This window comes from Girardinichthys multiradiatus, chromosome 13 (genome assembly GCF_021462225.1).
Source record: "Girardinichthys multiradiatus isolate DD_20200921_A chromosome 13, DD_fGirMul_XY1, whole genome shotgun sequence".
NCBI classification, from domain to species: domain Eukaryota; kingdom Metazoa; phylum Chordata; class Actinopteri; order Cyprinodontiformes; family Goodeidae; genus Girardinichthys; species Girardinichthys multiradiatus.
This window is the reverse complement of record NC_061806.1, coordinates 18,560,079-18,583,901: the sequence shown is the minus strand read 5'-3', so window position 1 is coordinate 18,583,901 and position 23,823 is coordinate 18,560,079. Positions and strand designations below refer to the sequence as shown.

Here is a 23,823-nt window from a genome sequence, read left to right as displayed (position 1 = left end):
GCAACATCCTATGAAATTAATTACACTGTTCTCACTTTAAATTTAACAGGACAATACTCGCAAATCAGCTGCAAGTACACGATACACAAGTACACAGCTGTTTTGAAATTACAGTAACATTATGTTAAACTGATAACTGCTCTTGCTGTGAAATACGCAATACTATATTAACGGCAACCCTTCTGTCATTAGTGTAGAATTATTTAGGAAAGTACAGCGATGTATGTAAATTCACAGCAACTTTTTAAAATTACATTAACACAATGTCAAGTTGATTAGATGGTTCTTACTGTGTTTTTTTTTTGTACAATAATGGTAACCCTGTTGTGAAATTAATGAAATACAGTACTCTAATTTATGAGATTCTGTTGTTATAGTAACATACTTTAAAGTCGATTGTTTGGATGATCATGTTTTACTGTGTAGGTTAATACTTTTTCATTTTAAATGTTTACTGTTTGATTCTTCCACGGCTGAGTTGACAAATGGATTTTGTTCAGTTTGGATCAGTAATCAAGTACAGAGCAAATGCTGTGAAACCGAGGAAACATATGTTGCTATTGTACATTAACTGCAAACCATACAGAACCAAGTGCATTGTGGGCAAAGAAATATAGACACTAAAGTTTTCTTAGAAAGTGTTTGTCTCAATAATAAAAGCAGATGCTTTATTTTTTACTCTGTATTTCCACAAAAAAACAACTTCATGTATTTTCAGAATAGCTGTTGTTGAGTGAGAAGTTCGTCAAGCAGGCTGTCAGATTTCTTCCTAACTGTTGTTTATGATGTGTACATGTCTTTCTGCGCTGTTCACAAAGTGCTGCGCCACACTCTGTCAGCCCCGCATGAGACAGACTTCGTATGGATTCATTGATTGACAGCACGACAGGAAGCTGCCAGGCTTGAAGCATTGAGTCGACTCAGTCGATTTGTCCTTGGCTGACAGAGAGAGAAGTGTGATGACACACAGAAAGAACAAACTATTAATTCGCAGTCTGTGTTACAGAGAACAGGAATGCAAGGACAGCACTAAAAGCGATCAAAAGGAAAAGAGGTCAAAGGTTTGATAAAGTTGATGATAATGATGATAATGATATTAATGATAAAATTTCATTAAATGTTTAAGACTATTTTGTTTGTCATATAACAGGTTCCATACAGAGCTATACAAAGCATAATTAATTGCTTCCTAATATCTTTAATAGTTAAGATTTAGAAGAAAACAAGAATAAAACATTTTTACTTTGCTTAGTGATTAAGTTAGTTGATACTAGGGATGCCCCAATCAAGATTTACTTTAGTCCCCTATACCGATCAAAGTGATTTCATATTAGGTGTTTGCTTATACAGATTTTTTTTACTAAAGTTAATACAATCAATCAATGCCTTTTATAAGATTGAAAACTCAGTAACTTTAAAGTACAGTCAAATAACACACTACAGTTTATCAGTTTCATGTATTTAGGTGGATGAGTGTGCTAAGTGCTAAGCTAACCTTAGCATCTGTTTTGATTTGACTTGTTGATAATTCGGCTTGTGACACATAAAAAAACTATACAAAAATACAGAGTTTCTTTAACTTAGTGCTTTGTTTTTAACATTATAAAGTTTAGGTTTGAGCTGTGCACCTCCCTAGTACAGACAGCTGTTTGAAAACAGCAAAGCAGGTCAAACAGACTTTCACTGAGCGTCACTATAAATGGTTATAAACAAATATGGAAACAGAAAATCCAGATTTGATAAGTCAACAAAATAATGTGCAAACCTAGCACAGCAAACAAAGAAAAATTGCAAGCAAAAAAATGTAATGATTTGGGGGGGGGGAAGTAGCAAAACACGACTGCCTGCGTCATGGGGAATGTGGCTAACATAAAACCACAGAAAGTAGACAAACAACAGATATCAGGAGTTGACTTTAGTTATGAGCCCCAGATATCAATCAATGGATTTATCGGGACCTCAATCCAGTGAATATAATGCACTGCAACAAAGATCTGTTATCTTGCTTGCTAGCTATTTAGCTATCTTTTCAATATTGATTTCTGTATCTCCTTTCTTACTCCATCCTAACAGATACCAGACTACAGAGTACAAGCATCATTTAACTAATTCAGTTTTTTGAAGGTATTATGATGACTGGGTACTCAAAAAAGGCAGGCGTTGATCGACACTAGCTGGATTGTTCATAATATAAGGCAATGCTTATGCTAAACCTATCGAACCTGTTACAACTCAAAACTATGTTTTCTCAAATACTGTCCATCAAACTGAGACTGACAATATTTTAAAGTGATTATATAAAAATATTATAATGGTGATCTGGGTGTCTTAAAAGCAGATACATATAATTACTAAATGTCAATACAACTGGGTTAAAAAAGTACAATTATGTTGAGGTTTAGATGATGAAATGGGAAGATAATACTGGCAATGATGTTGTAAATTGCAAATTTAAATACTGAGTTGATGATGATTAGCTAATAATTATTTAGGATTATAATGATGATAAAGTTGATACTGATTGTTATTAATGTGAGTATTTTTTATTCTGAGATTTGTTGATGCAGCCCCCATTATTTTGGTAATGATGATAAATATAAAGGTGATAATAAAGCAGCACTAGCAACCTTTGTCTGAGTAATAGTTACACATGTTCCATAAATATCTTGTTTACACTCCCACTGTGTGATCTAACAGGTCTGCAAGGCAGTCTCACACAGATACACTGAGTACAGTGTTGCAGAATGACACTCCTTCCCTTCCTTCCAACTGTAGAGAACGCACCTTCAGCCATTCATCAGTGTCATCCTGTCGCCGTCGGTTACAGCCCGGGGCCCGTCGCGTCTTCATTACGGTCCAAATAAATCTGAAATAAAACCACAGATGATTTATTAGCTTCCGACGGTGTCGTGCTGGTTAGCATGGTCTGCTGCCACTCCGGCCTAGAGAGGCAGTTCTCCGACATAAGCAGCAGAAATGTTATGTGACAGGGAGACGGTGATTTGATATCAGTTTGTGATCACAGATTTTGCCTGATGAGAGGAAGGGGGCATGAGGTAACTGTCACAGACCAGTGGTGTTTATCTGATGCATCCCTGCATGATGCGAGGAAGCAACGTGGAGGCCAGAAAGAGCCTTTAGAAAGCACAGTCTGTTTGTTCTCCTCATCTGTTTAACATTGAGGTTTAATGTTTGGTTTTTTTGGGGGGGTTTGCTCATCAGGAATGCAATTGCGATGCATAAGCCGCAGAAGCCACAGTTCTTACTATGTAGTCACCTTGCTGAAAAAGCAAGAAGGTGACTCATTACATATACAGTCATGTCTTTAAATGTGCAAATCTGATCAAGACGTATCTCAAACGTCTTACAGCTATAATTGCAACTAAAGGTGATTCTACAAACTATTGACTCCAAGGGGGCTGCATACAAATGCAAGTTACACGTTCTAGTTCTACATTCAACAATATCACATCTTTAATTATGATTTTCTATATTTTCCTTTAACAAAGAAGGCTAGAATTATATTTTCTCACATTGACTACAACTGCAACTGGATAAAATGAGAATGCATTTTAGGGATGTACATTACTTACTTACTTAATCCAAACAACTATATACAGAAGTCTTGTACTACGTCATTTTTATACCTGTCTCGCTTTATTCATTTAAAAAAGAACAACGGTCTGGAACAGTCTGAAAATAGTCTGAAACAACCTTCTCTCTGTCCATATGTTGTTGTTTTTTTCTTCAGAGACACGATCTGCCAAAACTGTGGCTTGCTGAGATAAAAGGTCAGGATTTAGTGTGATATTTGTTTTGTGCCCAGCCTCGCCTCTAACCCTGGAGCGGATCCCAGTGTAGCTGTTCCAGTGGAGGCCGGTCCAGATGACAGAGCTCCAGCTGACTCCAGGCCAGTTCAGTGGGGAGAGGCACAGCTGGGACTTGCAGGTGTCACATTGTCCTGGTTGTCACTAACCCAATTACACCTGGACCGCTGGGGACACAATCGTTCCACCGTGCAGTGTGAGAGCACAGACACACACTTCAGTACAGGTAGTACGCATACAGATTTGGAAGATACTGACATGTTTAAGGGGAAAGGTGAGGTAAGCCTAAGTTTTATTAAAAAAAAGACAGGAAATTAATGTCTTACTCTTCAAATTAATCATGTTAGAGAAGGCAAATAGAGTGGATGAAAGCAAGAGAAATGACACATTAAAGTACAAATGAATTCTCTGTTCCATTATAGTCTTCATTCTGTAACTTCCATCTGTCCTTTTCTTTATTGTTCTCTCCTATTACTCTTTCACCATTAGCCTCAACCAGTTCCTTGGGTGTCCTTTGTGTGTGTGTGTGTGTGTGTGTGTGTGTGTGTCTGTTTGTCTCTGTGCCTTTTTTGGGGTATTTAAACATGAGTTTGAAAAAGTGTGTGTCATCAATAATATACAGTACAGACCAAACGTTTGGACACACCTTCTCATTCAAAGAGTTTTCTTTATTTTCATGACTATGAATATTGTAGCTTCACACTGAAGGCATCAAAACTATGAATTAACACATGTGGAATTATATACAAACAAAAAAGTGTGAAACAACTGAAAATATGTCTTATATTCTAGGTTCTTCAAAGTAACCACCTTTTGCTTTGATTACTGCTCCACACACTCTTGGCATTCTGTTGATGAGCTTCAAGAGGTAGTCACCTGAAATAGTTTTCCAACAGTCTTGAAGGAGTTCCCAGAGATGCTTAGCACTTGTTGGCCCTTTTGCCTTCACTCTGCAGTCCAGCTCACCTCAAACCATCTCAATTGGGTTCAAGTCTGGTGACTGTGGAGGCCAGGTCATCTGGCGCAGCACCCCATCACTCTCTTTCTTGGTCAAATAGCCCTTACACAGCCTGGAGGTGTGTTTGGGGTCATTGTCCTGTTGAAAAATAAATGATGGTCCAGCTAAACGCAAACCGGATGGAATAGCATGCCGCTGCAAGATGCTGTGGTAGCCATGCTGGTTCAGTATGCCTTCAATTTTGAATAAATCCCCAACAGTGTCACCAGCAAAGCACCCCCACACCATCACACCTCCTCCTCCATGCTTCACGGTGGGAACCAGGCATGTAGAGTCCATCCGTTCACCTCTTCTGCGCCGCACAAAGACACGGTGGTTGGAACCAAAGATCTCAAACTTGGACTCATCAGACCAAAGCACAGATTTCCACTGGTCTAATGTCCATTCCTTGTGTTCTTTAGCCCAAACAAGTCTCTCCTGCTTGTTGCCTGTCCTCAGCAGTGGTTTCCTAGCAGCTATTTTACCATGAAGGCCTGATTCACACAGTCTCCTCTTAACAGTTGTTCTAGAGATGTGTCTGCTGCTAGAACTATGTGTGGCATTGACCTGTTCTCTAATCTGAGCTGCTGTTAACCTGCGATTTCTGAGGATGGTGACTCGGATGAACTTATCGTCCGCAGCAGAGGTGACTCTTGGTGTTCTTTACCTGGGGCGGTCCTCATGTGAGCCAGTTTCTTTGTAGTGCTTGATGGTTTTTGCGACTGCACTTGGGGACACTTTCAAAGTTTTCCCAATTGTTCGGACTCACTGACCTTCATTTCTTAAAGTAATGATGGCCACTCGTTTTTCTTTACTTAGCGGCTTTTTTCTTGCCTTAATACAAATTCTAGCAGTCTATTCAGTAGGACTATCAGCTGTGTACTGTATCCACCTCCTGCACAACACAACTGATGGTCCCAACCCCATTTATAAGGCTTGAAATACCACTTATTAAACCTGACAGGGCACACCTGTGAAGTGAAAACCATTTCAGGTGACTACCTCTTGAAGCTCATCAACAGAATGCCAAGAGTGTGCGGAGCAGTAATCAAAGCAAAAGGTGGTTACTTTGAAGAACCTAGAATATAAGACATATTTTCAGTTGTTTCACACTTTTTTGTTCAGTATATAATTCCACATGTGTTAATTCATAGTTTTGATGCCTTCAGTGTGAAGCTACAATATTCATAGTCATGAAAATAAAGACAACTCTTTGAATGAGAATGTGTGTCCAAACATTTGGTCTGTACTGTATTTGCTATCAGAAACGCAGTACAACTAATTATCAGTGTTTGTGTGTTAGAATAATTTATTTTTTGATATTATGTAGACATAAATACGTCTACATATTTGCATTATGAGAAATTGTGACACAAACAAGTGCTCCTGATGTCGGTCACTAGTTTTTATGGTGAAACATGCTTTAATATTACTATTATGCAGTCTCTTTTTCAGTATAAAGATAGAATAATGATTGTAAGTCAATGTGAAGTCCTCTTAAGCCATGGAAACACAACTGTGCGTGAGTGTGTGTGTGTGTGTGTGTGTGTGTGTGTGTGTGTGTGTGTGTGTGTGTGTATGTGTATGCGTGTGTGCTCTAATGGTGTTTAATGCCCAGACTAATGGTTTCAGCAGGGAATCCTTGTGCTGAGCTTTAGTCCGGTCCTGGGCTGATTGCTGGCAGGACCATTCCTCATCTTGATACCACATGGAGGTGAGAGCCAGGGGAACACACACACACACACACACACATGCACACACTCTAAGGGTCTTTGCCTTTCCTATTATTTCTTGAATCTTATGTCTCTTGTTACCTTATAAGCTGTCTTCCAGTTTCTGTTGAATTACACTTTTGGTCCTATTGTTTTTATTATTATCAGCCATCCAGTTAGATCCTAAAAAACTAAAATAAACATATCTTGTGCCTTGTATAGGTTCTTTACCTTATCTAATTACTGTAGCACAGAACTGAATAGGAATCAGGATTATTTAAAATATGGAGATGTATGGGCTGTTTCCATCAATACAAAAAATCAACTATTATTCCTTCTGCTGCTACAATAATCCAACATATTCATTACTAATTATATTTCGTTTCCACAAAATAACTTTCCTTGTTTTCTGTGACCAGAAATATTTCCAAACACTCAGTGTTGTGTTTATAATAAGTGCATGAAAGGTGCATGAGCCTTCCCCCAGCCCACTGGCACTGGTTTACCTTAATATAAAAAACTGCCTCACAAATCGACCAACACAATGTTAGCTGTATCCCAGTAATTAACAAGAAAGGATTCATATTAAATCTAATTTGGTCCATTTGGCATTTTATAAATACATTTAATCATATAAGAAAAATTAAATAACAAGATCTGCAATCTGCAAAATATATTAAAATATATTAAAATAAATTGTCCTCTCTATATCAGTGTACACAATCAAAGATATGGACTGCAATCATTTTTGAATATTACATCTTCGACACATGGTTATGTTTCTGTCTTCATTTTAGTAGCAACACTGCTTTAAGTAAATAACACTTTAACGTGACTTTAGTACACATTTAACACCATAGCAGGCATAATTTATTTATCAGTTAACACAAGCTGCCACGGATTTGTTGAACATATCAAAAGGTCAGCGCCAAAGCTCCAACACACCACGTACACAACACATGTTCACCATTGCTACAGCATTTACACAATGGCTACTAAAAGGTTGCATCAGTGTCCCAGTAACATTACTTAATTAAATTAAGCAATATATCTTGCATGAGTTGCATCTCATGCAACACTATGTGGAAGCTCTGTCTGTGCTTCATATATCTTGGCATGCCTTGAAACTGAAAATGTAACTGAAGGCTTGACCTACTCTGTGATAAATTCAGCGAAGACTTTTCTGACTAGTTCATTGAAATTTCATTCCCGGTTGCTAAGGCAACACAAAATTTTAATCTCGATAATGTTGCTATTCCAATTCCAATGTACATTCCTATTAAAACCCAGATTTTCTTGCTGCTTTTCTTTCTTTACCATTACACAATGTTCCCTGCCCCTAATATATGCATATGGAGTTCATTAAGCGTAGTTGTGCTCCATCCAACATGCCAGATATATTATTAATATGCAGAACATGAATGTATGACACATTGCCTCCAAGCAATCTTTTGCGATTTTGAAATTGCACGAGTGATACTGGAATGACAATTGTGATTCATTATGTGGTGCAGCTCTGTCAGATGATCAGTTGACCCCTATATACAGTATGGAAAAAATACAACCAGACAGTAATATCATGGAAAGAGCATTGTACCCTGTCCTCATGCAACTGAACAATGAATTCCACACTCTTGATCCCAACACCCATGCACTATTCCAACTGGGTGCTATTAAAATGTGGCACATATACTTCATGGACGTGGCAGAACTTGATGTTTAATAAAATCTGTTTCATGCCACCACATTTAGACTTGTGTAACATGCTTTTCCAACATGCAAACATATATGGCAACATGGAAAAGTGTGTGATTGCAGCATTCCACGTGTCATGAATTCAAACTTTGCATTACAGTAATACATTTAGCTTGTTAAAGAGGTCTTACTGCAAATTGAGAATGGAGTGGAGAAAATATGGACTTATCACAATGGATGTGTCAATGTTATTTTCAAACATAATACTGCAAATTGCATAATAATTGTCATGCAGCTCTAAAATGTATAGGAACAGTGAGTAATGTCTATGTGTAGTAATCTGTTTGTATTTGATGGCTAAGAGAGCTTGTGCTGGCTGCATTGTTGCTTGTTTCCTGGATCCAAGGTAACTTCAGGAACCTTTTGGCATTTTGGAGAGAGCATGAGAAGCTGGAATAGAATACAGAGGAGACCTCTGACATAATAAGATCAAGCAAAGCAAGTTTGCATGTGTAGATTCCTGTTTTGTGGGCTGAATCAAAGAAGAGTAGACTGAAATTAAGTGGAAGTGTATTTGTAGGTCCTGCACAGTGGCAAAGTTGGAAGGACAATTGCCTTCCTTCAAGAAAGTCTTGAATTCGAATCCTGGCCTTGGTGCCTTTAGGCATGGAGTTTGTTTGTTCACCTTGTGCATGCATGGGTTCTCTCCAGGTAATATGGTTTTGTCCCACAGTCCAAAAACATGGCCTTTAGATTAGTTGGTCTCACTAATTTACCCTTAGGTATGAGTGCGTGTGTGTGAATAGTTGTTTGTACTTTGTTTGTCTGTGTTGCCGTGATGGACTGGTGTACCCTGCCTCTTGTCTATATGTATAGACGATGGACGGATGGACGGACGGATGGACGGACGGATGAGTTGAACTTACTAACTTTTAAAAATAAAGGTTATTGCAGACTAGCATGATGAGTTGGGAAGAGCAAGGTAGGTAAAGATGTTTGGTGAAAGGGAGGAAGAATTCAAGAGGCAGAGTATAATGGGATGAAGAGGGTAAGATAAAACAGGAGACAGGGGAGTAAAAGGGTGCGTGTGGAAGAGAGAGAAGGCAGAAAGAAATAGAGTGTCGGGTTGGAAGTCAGAAGAAGGCAGGGGGTATTTGTGTATGTGTGGGTGTAAGTGTAACGAAGTGGGCGGTATATGGGTATATTGGTGCCGGGCAGCAGGGCTGGGGGTGTGTGTCAGTACAGATGCTCTGTGACCGGGTGTCACAACTCGGGCCAGGAAGCTGAATCCACCGATTAATCACTGGGCCCCTCCGCTTGTAATCAAACGGGCTCTGGCCATGATGTATGAGCCATGTCACAGTTACTGACTAACACACACACACAAACACACACACACACATACATACACACACACACACAGATGTTGCACTCACAGTTCAACACTTGCACACATGTAGTCACAAATGTATGAGGACGAACAGACGCACGCGGCACCCAGAACAACCTCTGGCAGCTCACCAGGATTATGGCTGTCTTCCAAAGGCCACTGGGGCAGACTTCAAAGACACAAACATAAACATCGTGCAAAAGCCAACACATTATAATCTTAGTCAGCAACACAGGGCTAGTGAAGAGAAAGACCTGGAGAGAAAGAGAGAGAAGGGAGAAAAAACTAAGGCGAGTCAGAGGGAATTTGGGACTAATGAGGAATACTGATATACTGAATAATGGGAGTAGAAGAAAGACGCATGAAAAGACTGGAGTCCTGAGAAAGAAGTGTGTAAATGAACGAAACAGGGAAGAGATAATGAGCGAGCGAGCTCCAGAAGGAAGTGAGAGGCTGAGGATGGGATGAAAAGGTGAAACCATGGGGATGAGGGCAAAGCTCTTGGTCAGCGGTTTCCAGGGCAGCACTGGACAGGGCAGCTGACAGGATGAATAATTTAGGACGAAGTGTGTGGACATTGATCCCCCAATGCACTTTTGCCTGATCACACTGACCCATGCACAGATTCTCACAGAAACAGACGCACTTAAATCACCCTGCCATTTCACAGATAAGAGCTGACCCCCATCAAGCCTAGATGGTAGCAAATGATTGCCATCTTACACCCATTATTTTGGCTACAACACAGTTACAAAGCCATTATCTCCAGCTTTACTCTGACTCAGATGTGCAAAAGCATGCATAATATACAGCACCCATCTTATTTAGTGGCACCACTGGTAAAGATGTACAAAAATAAAAATAAAATTATATATAAAATATTTTTTACTGTAGTAGATGATCTTACACTGATAAAAATGAAAATGAAATCCAACTTTTAAATTCTGCACATTTATTCAGTGGTGAAAAAATTCAATATAAAGAAAAGGTTTTTTGTTTTTTTTTCCACATGAAAATTTTAAGTGAAGCATTTTTATGTTGAATTTCTGGTCCATGACTTCCTGTTTCCCTGAGTTATAAATATGACTTGACACAGGCCCTTTTGCTATTCTTCAAAATGGGCAAAACCAGAGAACGTGGTACTCAACTCAGGCTGATGTGTATTGACAAGTCAACTGGTCAGTAGAAAAATTAGCTGCTTGCATTAATTTTCCCTTATTTTAAAACACTAAATACATTTTAAAATGAACTGGAACTGTTAACAAACAGTACTGGATAAATACCTAAGTTGATCACTATGGATGGGCAACTATTTTATCCGTTATCAGGCATAAAAATACATATATATTGTGATAAGAATTGGTCACCCTTTGTCACCATCATGTCTGAACTATTTCACCACTGTTGGTTTCATGGGATCATCAATAATTGCTCCATTAACATTTCAAAATGTGCTAAATTGCAGTTTATTGTGTTCTGTTTAGCAGTACAGTTACACTATTGAATGTAACAGTTGTAATAAAGCACCTTTTTTGATAAGGGGCACACTTTCATTATGTAGCTTTAATGCTATGACTTTGTCAACAAGACTGAGATGAAGCTTGAAGCTTTTTTAAATCTCACAGAATATTGTTAATTTTTGTAGAACTCCAAATAACCATCCTTACTCACCACCGCGTAGATAGGAAGAATTTTTACTGTAGTTTTACTGTGCGACACTGTGCTGCTGGAATAAAAGGTAAAGTAATTTCGAAGTTTTTAACACATCTCTACCAGTGAGGTGAAAATATTGGAAAGCGCTGTATATACATGGATATATTGATGTTTTCGTTTTTTGCACTGCAACCACTTTTTTGCTTTGTAAACTTATTTTTGTGTAATTATTTTTACTCTGTATCTAAACTTCAGCAAAGCAAATGCACACTTGTTTAAGAGTCGAGTTTCAACAACTTTTTAACTTAAAAATTCATACAAAAGGGACTGAAATTTCGACATGTTTGTCTGGTGTTTTTTGTAACATTCTCAAATTCTCTGTACAAAATGGTGCAGTTGGTAGCACTGTTGCCTTGCAGCAAGAAGGTCCTGGGTTCGACTCCCAGCGGGGGCTCTTTCTGCATGGAGTTTCTCTCCGGTAGAGGCTGACATTTTTTCGGGAGTCCCACGGGTCACGGGATTCCCACGGGAATCCCGCGGGACGGGAGACAGCATCAGTAAAGATCACGTGATTGGGACGGTACAGGATAAAAAATGAACGGGAGCAGATGGGAGCGGGAGCTAACCAATAGGAGGGAAAATAAACTAGGATCAATTGTCTTTGGAAATGTAAAACTGAGACTTTGTTATAAACTTTAAGGAAAAAAAACTTGAATCGACGCCGCCATTGTGTAGTTTTTTTCCAAGAAGCCTATACTATAATGCGAGTCAAACGAACTACACGACCCACAAGCCAACAGTGCTTCTGATCGATGTTTTCCATCTGCATTCAGAATGGAGGGAGCAAACGCAGGATGTGGTAAAATTGGATTTGTAACGTAAAGTCAGAAATAAGGACTTATCTATTAAACTCATAGAGCTGACAGGGAAGTCGCAAATATTACCGAACTTCAGGAGAGTTGAATGTAGTGGTGTTAACATGTCTGCTGCTTGTAACAAGTCTGCTGCTTGTAAAACGTGTTTAGTCGTAATCAAGTTCACCAGTGATTAAGGGACACTTGTAAGACAGATTCTGGATTAAATCAACCCTGCATCTCTTCATTCATCAAACCAAAAGTACCAACATGTGTCAAGTCTCATCTGACCAACAAAATTGCTGCATGTGCTCTAAAGATTTAAGAGGTAAGGTACGGAAGCCCGTGAGGGGACATGGGGAAATTTATTACTTTTGCGTCCCCACGCAATACTTTTGCGTTTGGCATTTTGGAGCAACAGCACAGATGACAAACTGCTCATAAAACAAACGTGATTGATATGGTTTATTTGTCATATGCAGGTTAACACGCAGTAAACAATTAATTAAATGCTTAGGATAAGAAGAACCGTTCAAATCACGATAAAAACAAAAACACTAATGGCGTACAAAAAAAAAAAGTACACATCATGCAGCAGTAATAAGCAAACAAAGTGTCACAGATGTGGTTTCGTGCAGTTTTATTGTTCAGTAGTTTGTTTGACAGCTTGTGGATAAAAACTGTCTTTTAGTCTGATTTGAAGATAATTTTATTTAAGGCTGATTTCAAAATAAAACTCAATAAATCTCAAAACGGGTGTAGTGTTTGTTTCATTTTTGCAGTTATCTGGTTTGGAAACTATCCCACAAAGTATTGCGAAATAACGCAAAGACTATTGCGTGATAACGCAAAAAAGAAAAAAATCCCCCCATGTCCCCTCGCGGGCTCCGTATAGAAAGGTTTCATTAAGGGAAGATATTAAATAAATATGTTGTGAAATAGAAAAAAATGTAATGTACCATTAAATGTACAATTTATTTAATACATCATTAAATATTAAGTGTACCACTAATTACGTCATGTCGTCTTTAAAATTATACAGTGGCACATTTAATTGCATAATAGTCCATTTCATGATATAATGGTACATTTATTGTTTCTCATGATGTATTAAATAAATAAATGGTACCTTTAATTTAATGGCACATTTAATGTTACATTTCTTTCATGTTACATTTACTTCACTTATGGGACATTCACAACATTCATTTATTTAATGATGATTTTATTGTATTAATTTTGTCCAGTTTGACCCTCCATTCTTGATGCCTGTATAGGAGGTCATGTCAGAATTTGAATCAGGTGTTCAGGAGCAGACACACATCTAAAACTTACAGGGAAGGGGTCCCTGAGGACCAGGGCTGTGAACCATTGAGGTACAGTTTCTAAATTATGAAGGTAATGCCTTTTTGTCCTTTTGTTCAACAAGTACAGTTCTCTTACTAGGTGCACTTGAAACATAAAAGCAATGTCATTGTTCAAAGGAAACAATCACTTAATAAATGAGTAAAATACAACTAGGTACATTTTGTTTATTCAACTAAGATAGGCATGATCTGTTTCCTTGTTTGATATTTTATTATTTCTTCATTATTATTCTTTTTACTTTAACTGGCCTTTACTACAGCTAAAAACAGGGACCTAACTGGTCCTTCAAAGAAAGAAATTGCCAAAAGATTAAATGAAGAAAACAAAAATGGGAGTGGCACAGGAGTGGGAGTCGTTCTGAATGGGAGCGGGATGGGAGTGGGAGTCAATTTACCAGGAGTGGGACGGGACAGGATTTTTTTCGTTATGCTGGCCTGGGATTGGGATGGGACAAGACATTTTTCTGTGGGAGCGGGATGGGACAGGAGAGAAAATCCACTCCCGTGTCACCCTCTACTCTCCGGGTACTCCGGCTTCCTCCCACAGTCCAAAGACATCCCTGTTTGGTTAATTGGTCTCTCTAAGTTGCCCTTAGGTGTGTGATTGAATGTGTGCTTGGTGGTTTGTGTGTTGCCCTGCGACAGACTGGCGACCCTGCCTCCCGCCCATAGACTGCTGGAGATAGGCACCAGCTGCCCTGCGACCCGCTATGGAAGAAACAGAATAGAAAATTACTGACTAATAAGGCTATTTCATAGTTGTTCATCATCTGGATTAATAAATGCAAATTCTTCAAGTACACTTTGTGAACACTGAAACATTAGCTGTCTGGAGTCTAAAAACATATGGAAAATAGCCTTGTTTTGATTGGAATCAATGTAGATTTAGTTATAAAGTCAAAAACCAAAGTACCGATGGAAATACAATTAAATCAAGATGTGAGGTTGTTCCATTCTTATCCAGTCCTGGGATATTCCAAAAGCAAACTCCAAACTTTTCCAAACTCTTCAGGAATGCATGGGAACCTATTAACACCTCAGTTTGCAAATACTTACCAATAAATGTTATACTTAAATAATGGACTATAAGACTGTTAGTAGTTAGTAAATATTAGTTTGTTTTTATTTACGTTTTGTGGCATAAATGGCCTTCGTTCATTCCACCACTAAGCCACGCCACACCCTGTAGTTATAAAACGGCTCAACGTCACACATAATTCAGTTGTATTTGTTCCCGAAACCGTACCTATTGCAGCCTATCTCCATTAATTGTGGTTCAGATCCCCAAATAGACCAGGTAGCTCTAATGGAGTATAACAGGTTAATGATGCATGATCACACTAAAGTAACTCAGAGTCCTCCTACTGGTAGATATTATTTATTTATGTAGAAATTTAATCTACCGTTAATTCGTTACCACGTTTAGAGCTGGTAAGCTCCAAAAACTGCAAAGAGGCCAAATGACCAGCACTCATTGAAGCCAGCTATTTAATTGATCAGCATTGTGTGAATATTTTCCTTTTTTTGAAATCAATTAATACATTCAGTCTATGTCTTTGACAAAATATATTTTGAACACTCATGCAACCATCCGCATCTACTTTTCTCTTTTTTGCCTGTGTTGACAAATGCTGATGACTGGGAATGCTGCTAGCTTTCATTAGCCTTTTCTGGTTAAAATCCTTCCTGTTTGGTCCACGTACTTCCTGTCTACTACGACCTACTTCCCTGTTCAGACACATGTCTTTCCCACTCATGGCCTGTGAAGCAAACCAAACACAGCCGCTTCCACTGCTTGTTTTCCTGCAGGGAAGAAGCAAGGGAGAACTTTTAGATACTTATTTACATGGGAAACCTCTAATTGAGCAACTCTCTGCTGTCTGATGACAAATCGTCATATTTCACAGGTTTATTACTTTGGTGAGATTGATATTAATCCCCGGTTATAATGAACATCCACTTAAATGGCAGTCTTACATTTTTTTAGCAACATTCCCTCAGCCTCTGGCACAACACAAGACCATTTTTAACCCGGCGGAACAATGTTTCTCCCAAATCTCCCCGGCTTCGCAGGCACCTCTCCTCTTCATTCATCACACAGCCTGAACAAGTGACCGGGGAATGACCTCGCTCGCACGCAGACGCTCACACACACACTAGAAAACTTGGAATCATCCCACACAAAAGCATGATTCATTTATCACGAACGATGGATACCTTGGAACACATGCTCCAACACGCACTCTCGTACACTCCCACATAGACACACACCTCGGCGCGCATGCTCACGTGTAGCGGCTCCTTTCACATCCGTTACAGATGGGTTCTCATCCTCCTCGCTCCTAAATGAATATAAATATGTCTCTTTGACAACATTCATCTGCCAGAGATGAACACATTTGCCTCATTTTGCCAAAAGAGGCAGTGTTGCCTTCTTCTGTGTCGCATATGGGAAACAGAAATTGAAAAGTAGAATGGCGACGAGGATGAAAGGTTCTGAAAATAGAAATAATCCAGTGGCATCTAATAAGGCCAGGGCAAAGAGGTAAATGATAACGCAAATGCTTAATGCAGTTTTTATTTTGCTCTCCCACAAAGACATGCAGGAGAACAAACTTCCTTCTCTTTTTAAACACGTTAGTTGCTGCTGCCTCCAATGATCAAATCTGATCCCATCTCTTGCGACGTCAAGCATTTACAACACAGTGCTTTAAAGCACATCAGCTCCATTCTCCGCCTGTGTAAAAACACCTTGAAGGCGCCTTGATATCATCGGTAACAATCAGAGAGAAGATGACAGCCAAGTGAGAAGTGGATGGACTGAAGGAGATATCGCCGATGGGAACAGATTGAAACAAAATGGCGGTCGATGCGCCATGAGGAGATGTTGTATGGGCCAGTGACAAGAATTCACGGAAGAATGCCAATCAAGTGCTGGAGATAAAGATAATTTCAAAATTTTATTTTTGTTCTCTTAGCGATCAAAAAGGACAGAAATACACCTGTTGAGAACTTCTTTCTGCCACAAACCTTCCATGTCATTAAAACGTCTTTCAATTATAATTTAGAAACTATTACCAGAATGACCCGTACACTCAGTCGCAACGTCTTCTTAATGTTCTGCCTGCGACGCCCTGAGGGAGGCGACAGCGGTTTTCAAAGTGAACCAGCTTCTGCTGCAATCTGTGCTCCATATGTCATTAAGGCCATTAGGGAAACGCTGCGTTAACATTAAAGCTACAGCGCCAGCCTGGTTCAACGTGAGCCTGTGGGTCGACATAAAAGCACCGTCTCACTTTGTCTCCCCTTCCTCTCCCCTTCCTCTCTTTGTCTGGCTGCCTGCCTTAACAAGCCATTGTCTTTTTTTCCCACCACCATGCTTTTTGGAACTGCATCCTCCATTTCCTCGTTTTGAGTCATTTCTCTTTCACTTTGCCCTTTCTTCCCCTGCCTGTCTGTCTTACCTTTACAGGCACTGCGCTCTTCCACTGGGGGCAGTAGAAGAAAAGGGTTTTAGGTTTTTTAGGATAATATGACAAGCGAAAGAAGACTGAAATTCCAAGAAAGTGTTCTGGCTCTCTTTCATTTATATGACCAACACTCTTTTTGTTTTATTTTGTTTCTTTGTGTGTGTGTGTGTGTGTGTGTGTGTGTGTGTGTGTGTGTGTGTATATATATATATATATATATATATATATAAATTTTTTATTTTTTATTTTTTTAAGCCAAAGTGACTAAAAGCACTAGATCTTTACAGAACAGAAAAGGTTAAAAGTCTCCATTTAACAAAGTAATTTGTGGAATGACATTAACAAATTAAAAACAAAATATCAGCTCTTAAAATATACATATATTTTTTTCTCAGTCTGTTATTTTCTACTGCTTCTTCCATAGTGGGTTGCAGGAAAGCTGGTGCCTATCTCCAGCAGTCTATGGGCAGGTCACCATTCCATCACAGACACATTCACACCTAAGGACAACTTAGAGAAACCAATTAACCAATTTGTTTTTGGACTGTGGAAGGAGTACCTGAAGAGAACCCACACATGTGCAGGGAAAACTTGCAAACTCCATGCAGAAAGACCCCCAACTGAGAGTTGAACCCAGGACCTTCTTGCTGCAAGGCAACAGTGCTACCAACTACACCATTGTGCAGCCCTTATTTTTTCTTTAATTTTTTTCAGTTCATTGTTAAATTAATTAACACCTTGTAACTGGGGCAAATTTCTTTTAGTTGATTAATTAATACATTTTGGATTTCATAAAAATGCAACTTTCCTTTATAAACTCATTTGAACTTTAAGCTATTATCTTTTTTATTTAAGCTATATAAAAATCCGTCCTGAACACAGGTTTCCTACATTTTTGTCAAAATTCCTCATCCTTCCAAACCTAAATTTCTAAATCTTTATATCGGTTCTCATAAACCTTTAGCAATCTCAACAGTTTTTGGTGCAGCTTTGTTTTAAAATGTGTCATACTGAGACTTTTCAAATTTTGCTTAGTTATGTTGCTCTAAAGTCAGATATTTAGTTACATTTAGTTTTTGTGACAGTAGTGGGCTTTATTCTTTATTATCAGACAGGAAACAGGCAGAGAAAAAAGGGGGAAACATGCAGTAAAGGTGCTGACATCGGGATTCGAACCCCAGATGGGTGCATCAAGGACTAATAACCTCCGTACATGGGGTAAACACCTGCACCTAAGTCTAGTCTTTTAAAGTACAGCATATGACATTTAATAATATTTTATTGCTTGTAAAAATTAAACATGTGAAATGGTAAATCATAGATAAAATACGTAATTTAAATGGAGATCAATGTTTTTGTTTTACCTGTAGTTTTTACTTTACTGAACTTTTTACTTCAATTTACTATCAATTAACTGTTAAAACCCCACTTTTAAAATACTGAGTTTAGTTTCCTGAGCTAGGCCTGTGGTATCTAGCAATCTCTCAAATAGAACATGTCTGACAGCATGAAGTAGGCTAAAAGATCTCAAAAACCAACACATCATGTTGTGATTTACAAAAAGTGCAAGAACACATGAAAAACAAAGTCACTGGCACCTATTAATCTAAAAAGGGTTTCAAAGCCATTTCTAAGGTTTAAAGACTCCAGCAAATCACAGTGAAAGCCATGATCCACAAATGGACCAAACAGTAGCAAACTTTTCCCTACCAAAATTACTCCAAGACTCATCCAGGAGGTCACTAAAGAACCCAGAACCACATCTAAAGCACTGCAGACCACGCATGCCTCAGTTAAACTCAGTTTTTATGATTCAACAATAAGAAACAGACGGGGCAGAAATAGTAATAATGGTCTTAGTTCTATGGCCTTAACCAGTGCTGACCAAAATGGACCAAAAGCCCATCTCACATTTGCCACAAAACATATTCTGTTGACTGATAAGTCAAAAGTGAAACTTTTTGGTATGTGTTTTTGTCTTGTTACATCTGGAGACAAACTAAGTATTTCAGAAAAAGAAATCATACCCACAGTCAGAAAGGTGGTGGTAGTGTCATAGTCTCTGGCTTTTTTTTTCTTAACCATGTGGACAACTTGCCTTAGTTGATGGATTCAGAAAATTCTGAAGGAGAATGTCTGGATATAAGTTTGTGTTTTTAAGCTCAAACACAACTGGGTTGTGCAAGACAAAGATCTGAAGCTCACCTAAAAGTTCCCCTATAAATGACTTAAAAAATACAATGAGTATCGGAGTGGCCTAGTCAAAGCCCAGAGTTAAAACAGATTTAGATGCTGCATCATAACCATAAACAGGGTATTCTTGCTTGAAAGCCTCACAATGTGGATGAAATAAAACAATTATGCAAAGAAGACTGGGACAAAATTCCTCCACAGTGATGTAAAACAATAATTTTCAGTTATGCCAAAAGCTTGATGGCAGCCGTTGCTGTGGTAACCATTTATTAGGTTCAGGCGATTTATTTTTGGCATTGGGGCCAGGCCGGTTTAGCTTTTTCCAGTACTAACTGAAATTTGATTTGAAAACTTGTTTTTTGTATTTACTCAGCTTATCTTGGCGTAAAATTATTTTTTAAATGATTTTAAACATTTTATTTATACAAAAAAAGGAGGTAAACACTTTCACATCACTGTAGATATTTTGAGAACCAAAGTTTCAAGAAGCATGTCCAACTTGGAAGGATACATTTTTAAAACAATGTGTATAATGACCTTATGTTGATAATGTTTTTGACTTTGTGTAATATTGCAACAAACTTTGACATTTTTGCCCTAACATAATTTATCTGGTTTTCAACACAACTTGTGATGACTACTGAGCCTTGAAGATTTGTTTTCATACACCATGTTGTGAGACATTACTAAGAAATGTACACCTGTACAATTTTTATTTAAGGCAATAGAAATTATCTTTGTTGAATAAACAGCGTATCACTGTTGGGAACCAAGAAACCAGTATGCTATGTTCACCTAGAGGTTAGCTGGAGGTCAGCAAGTGGAGTATCATGTCTCTGCTCTAACCCTACCACCCCTCCCGTTTCCTCCTCCTCATTTCTCCTCACCTCCTCCTTCCCCATTCCTGTGACAAAGAGAGCCAGTTTGGTTACCAAGGAAACAGGCATTTTCCACAGCAATGTTAGAACACGTGGGAAATGCAGGGTGGCTTTTGTTTCGTTCATGAGATGAAGGATTCTCCGCATGCATGTTTAATCGTCAGACTTATGGCCCCCGAAGCCCGATAGCCCCGGCCCATCTACCACCGCCTGATTATGCTCAATGGAGCTTCTGACACCGTCATTTGCCTATTCTATCACGCTATGCGGCTCCCACAGCAGCTAACCAAGCCATTGTTGCACGACCGTTCTGATGAGACCACAGCTGGGACCACAGATAGTCAGATCAAACAAGGAAGGCACACAAGCATCCATTAATGGGTGTTGGCCTGACCAAATAAACATGCTGACTTTACATACACACGTACATAAGACTGGGCTTACAATCCATTTTGCCTTTTCGTGTTTGTTGGCACCCACCCAGTTCTCTTTGGCTTCGCACAGCAGGGGGAAAATATGGCTGATCTCCATGGGAACTGTGTGTGCCGTTCTGCTACAGCTGTGATGTATGTGGTGACACTTTTGACCCTGTGTTGAACTCTATATTGCAGGGAGACTATCCCCCCTGCTATTTGTTGCATATAGCTTCAGCTAACGGTATATACCATGGTCACGGTCCACTACAGATTTTGCTTCCTGTATGAGGAAAAAAATATCTGGTACCCTTGTCATTTCGCAGTCACTCTGATTTATTGTCAGTTATTGTCGAGTATACATCCAAAACCTGCAGTACTATAAAGATTTCCGATACGTAAATAATTTTGAGGCTTTTAATTATGTATTAGAAACATTTTTCTTTCCTTAGGTTCTAATGATGATGATACAAAACTTGGGTACACAGTTTTAAATTTAAACTTAAATTTTCTCATGTCTAAATAGACTTTTACCAAATGGCTGAAACATGGCATAAAAATACCAGAGCACTGTACAGCAGTCTGTAGGTTTTTCTGTCAAATTAGGACATATAATATATCCATCCATCCATCCATCCATCCGTCCATCCATCCATCCATTCATCCATTCATCCATGGATGGATGAAGCTGAAGAAAAAAACATTACAATTTTTTTAATAGAATCTCATAAAAAGTTATTGAGTTATAAATTGTGGCACCCCTGTATTTATTCCCACGTCAAATGGTGAAAACCACACATGATTAGATCATTATTACCCAGCATTATCAAGGAGTCTTGCCCTGTTTAAACCTCACAGATTTAGTTTAGTTTGCTCCTGACTGTAAGAAAATAGAGTGAACACCTTGGTAAGGTTGAATGAGCTGTTTTAAGCTTCTAGAAAGAAAAATGTAGTAGTTTATGAGTTTGATAAGAGGTTTGAAAAGGTCTTGAAAGAATTTGAAAACAGCCATTTCACTGTACAGAACATAATCTACAAGTGGAGAACTTTTAAAGCAACTGTTAACATGAATAGCTCTGGCTGTCCAAGCAAGTTCCCCAACCCTTATCTGGACAGCAGTTTGAAAAGCACTTAAAGAAACCTCCAAAACCCTAAGATGTCATCACATCAGCTACAGCAGAGCAGACTCAATAAGACAGATTACTTTACAGTTGAATTATTAGGACACCAGAACACAGGACATGTTTTACCCAAACCACATACTGCATTCCAGAAAAAGAACCTCACAGTGCCATGGTTTGGGAATGCTTTGCTGCAGAAGGGCCTGGCCAGCTCACCATCCTAGAATTCACCATGAATTCCACCATGTATCAGAAGAAAATTAGAAAAATTGTTACACCATCAATAAGAAAATAAAAATTGAAGCAGAAGCAGAGTTGGGTCCTGCAATATGGCAATGACTCCAGTCAAACCAGTAAACCCACCAAGAACTGGCTGAGAATTAAGCAATGGAAAGTCATGGGCTGAGTCAAAGCCCATATCCTCATCTCATTGATGTTAATGATGTTGTGGGGTGACTTGAAATGGGCAGCTGATGCAAGAAACCCCTCAGCTGAAAGTGAGCAGTGGGGCAAACTTTTCTCAGACTGATGTCAGAGAGGGTACCACTTGCTATTAGGGGATAGGGTGTCCTAACTTTTTCTTCAGCTCCAGAGGAAAAATGATCCCAAGCACAAATTAAAATGGGTTTTGGAATGGATAATGTGGACCGAGACTAAGCTTCTGGAATGGCACTGACCTCAGCCCTATTATGGACTATGATTAAAATTTAAATCCGTGTTAGGAAACCGACCAACTTAAATGAACCCAACCAGTTCTAACATGAATGGTGGTCAAATAAACAACCTGAAATATGCGAGACGTTTGTTGATGGCCACAAAAAAGCAGCTAACAATAGATTCAATCACATGCACTCAACAGTAGTTTTGAAGGATTATTGTAGTTTAGCGTTTTTAGTGTTTTTTACAGTTTGAATGTTTGTTTAAAGACCCAAAATAAATAGGATCTTTAAGTGTATTTAAAATTCACGTTGGCACTGTATACTGCCCACCTTGAGTGCCTTTTAAAGAAGATGAAAGGCATCAGCAGTCTAGTTTGGTGACTAGTAGGTTTCACTGTTTGTTTGGCCCTCACATATTTGTTTCCGGCCTGCCTTCCAGTTATGCACGTCCTTTATTGTCACACAACACAGCAGTTCTGGAGTGCCACTGCGGGCATGCATTTTCCACTGACATTTACAAATCATGCACTTTGTTTCATACATAAAAGAGGGTCAAACGAACACAAACTGGGCCCGGATATGTGACTGAAAACACAGCTCATTTTCTCCTGAGGTCCACATACAGAGTGACGAACATTGTTGTGTGAAGAGACAGTCACGTATACTTCCAGTGTCCCTGTCTCAAGCAGTGTGACATAAACATGCAAGTATCACTGTCAATGCAGAAACATAAAACAAAGAAATGATGCAGTTTACTACCTGTGAAGTTCAGTTAGAAGTCATGTCTTCCTGCTGTGCTGGCCATATATAGGCACCCCCGGTAGAGAGGTAAAATACTTTCTAATAAATTCAGCCTTTATTGCACCAGCATAAAACTGAAAAAGAAAAGAATACAAACATCTAGTTGTAGAATTTACTCAATGGGGGACAAAAAAATCCCATGTTAAATGGCAGTTGTTGGTACCTCAAGTAACTCCTTTAAATTAAAAGTTACTGAAGCATGTTTTAAATTTAAATTCACCAAGTCTCCTTAACCTTTATTAGACTTTGTTGCCATGCAAACCAGGTGTTTGGGAATCAGGCCACGAAAAACAAAAACAATTTTAAACACAAGTTCCTAGTTTCTAAACTATACTGGGGCTTTAACTGCTATATTTGGTTCAGAGGAACCAAAAATAACACTCCAGGCTGGTTTGGCATGAATCAAAAAATAAAAATGAGGAAAAGCACCTCATGGTGTTAGGTTAATAGTGCATAGTACCATTGAAAATACCAGGACATTTTACATAAAAATCCGTTGGCACCTACTGAAAAACAGAACCACCAAATGACCAAATCAACACAGACATGGGTGCCAAACAAAAAACAAAATGGCCACTACATTCCACAGAACTAAATCCTGTAGAAAAGCTGCTTGAAGGAATGGTCAAAGATCTCTCTCTCTCTGTATTCCCCAACCTTGTAAAATGATATTGGTAAATAATATATGCTGTGCTGTCGTTGGACTACCACAATATGTGCCACTGGTGATTTTGTTTATTAATATGTCTTTCTTTTCATAAAATTTGTCCCCGACTGAAAAATTGACTCAAAT

At 38.7% G+C, this 23,823-nt stretch overlaps 1 long non-coding RNA gene across 2 annotated transcripts; it reads right to left on the bottom strand.

Annotated features, from left to right (window-relative positions):
- Positions 1–645: 645 nt before the first annotated feature.
- LOC124879917 lies at positions 646–23,320 on the bottom strand. Of its 2 annotated transcripts, XR_007041161.1 has the most exons (4): positions 23,194–23,320; positions 22,989–23,104; positions 2,785–2,866; positions 646–939 (listed from the first exon to the last, which is right to left on the bottom strand). It is a non-coding gene; the product is annotated as an uncharacterized LOC124879917 (long non-coding RNA). The 2 variants fall into 2 exon arrangements; XR_007041160.1 differs by lacking the exon at positions 23,194–23,320 and having other exon boundaries at positions 22,989–23,177.
- Positions 23,321–23,823: the final 503 nt, after the last annotated feature.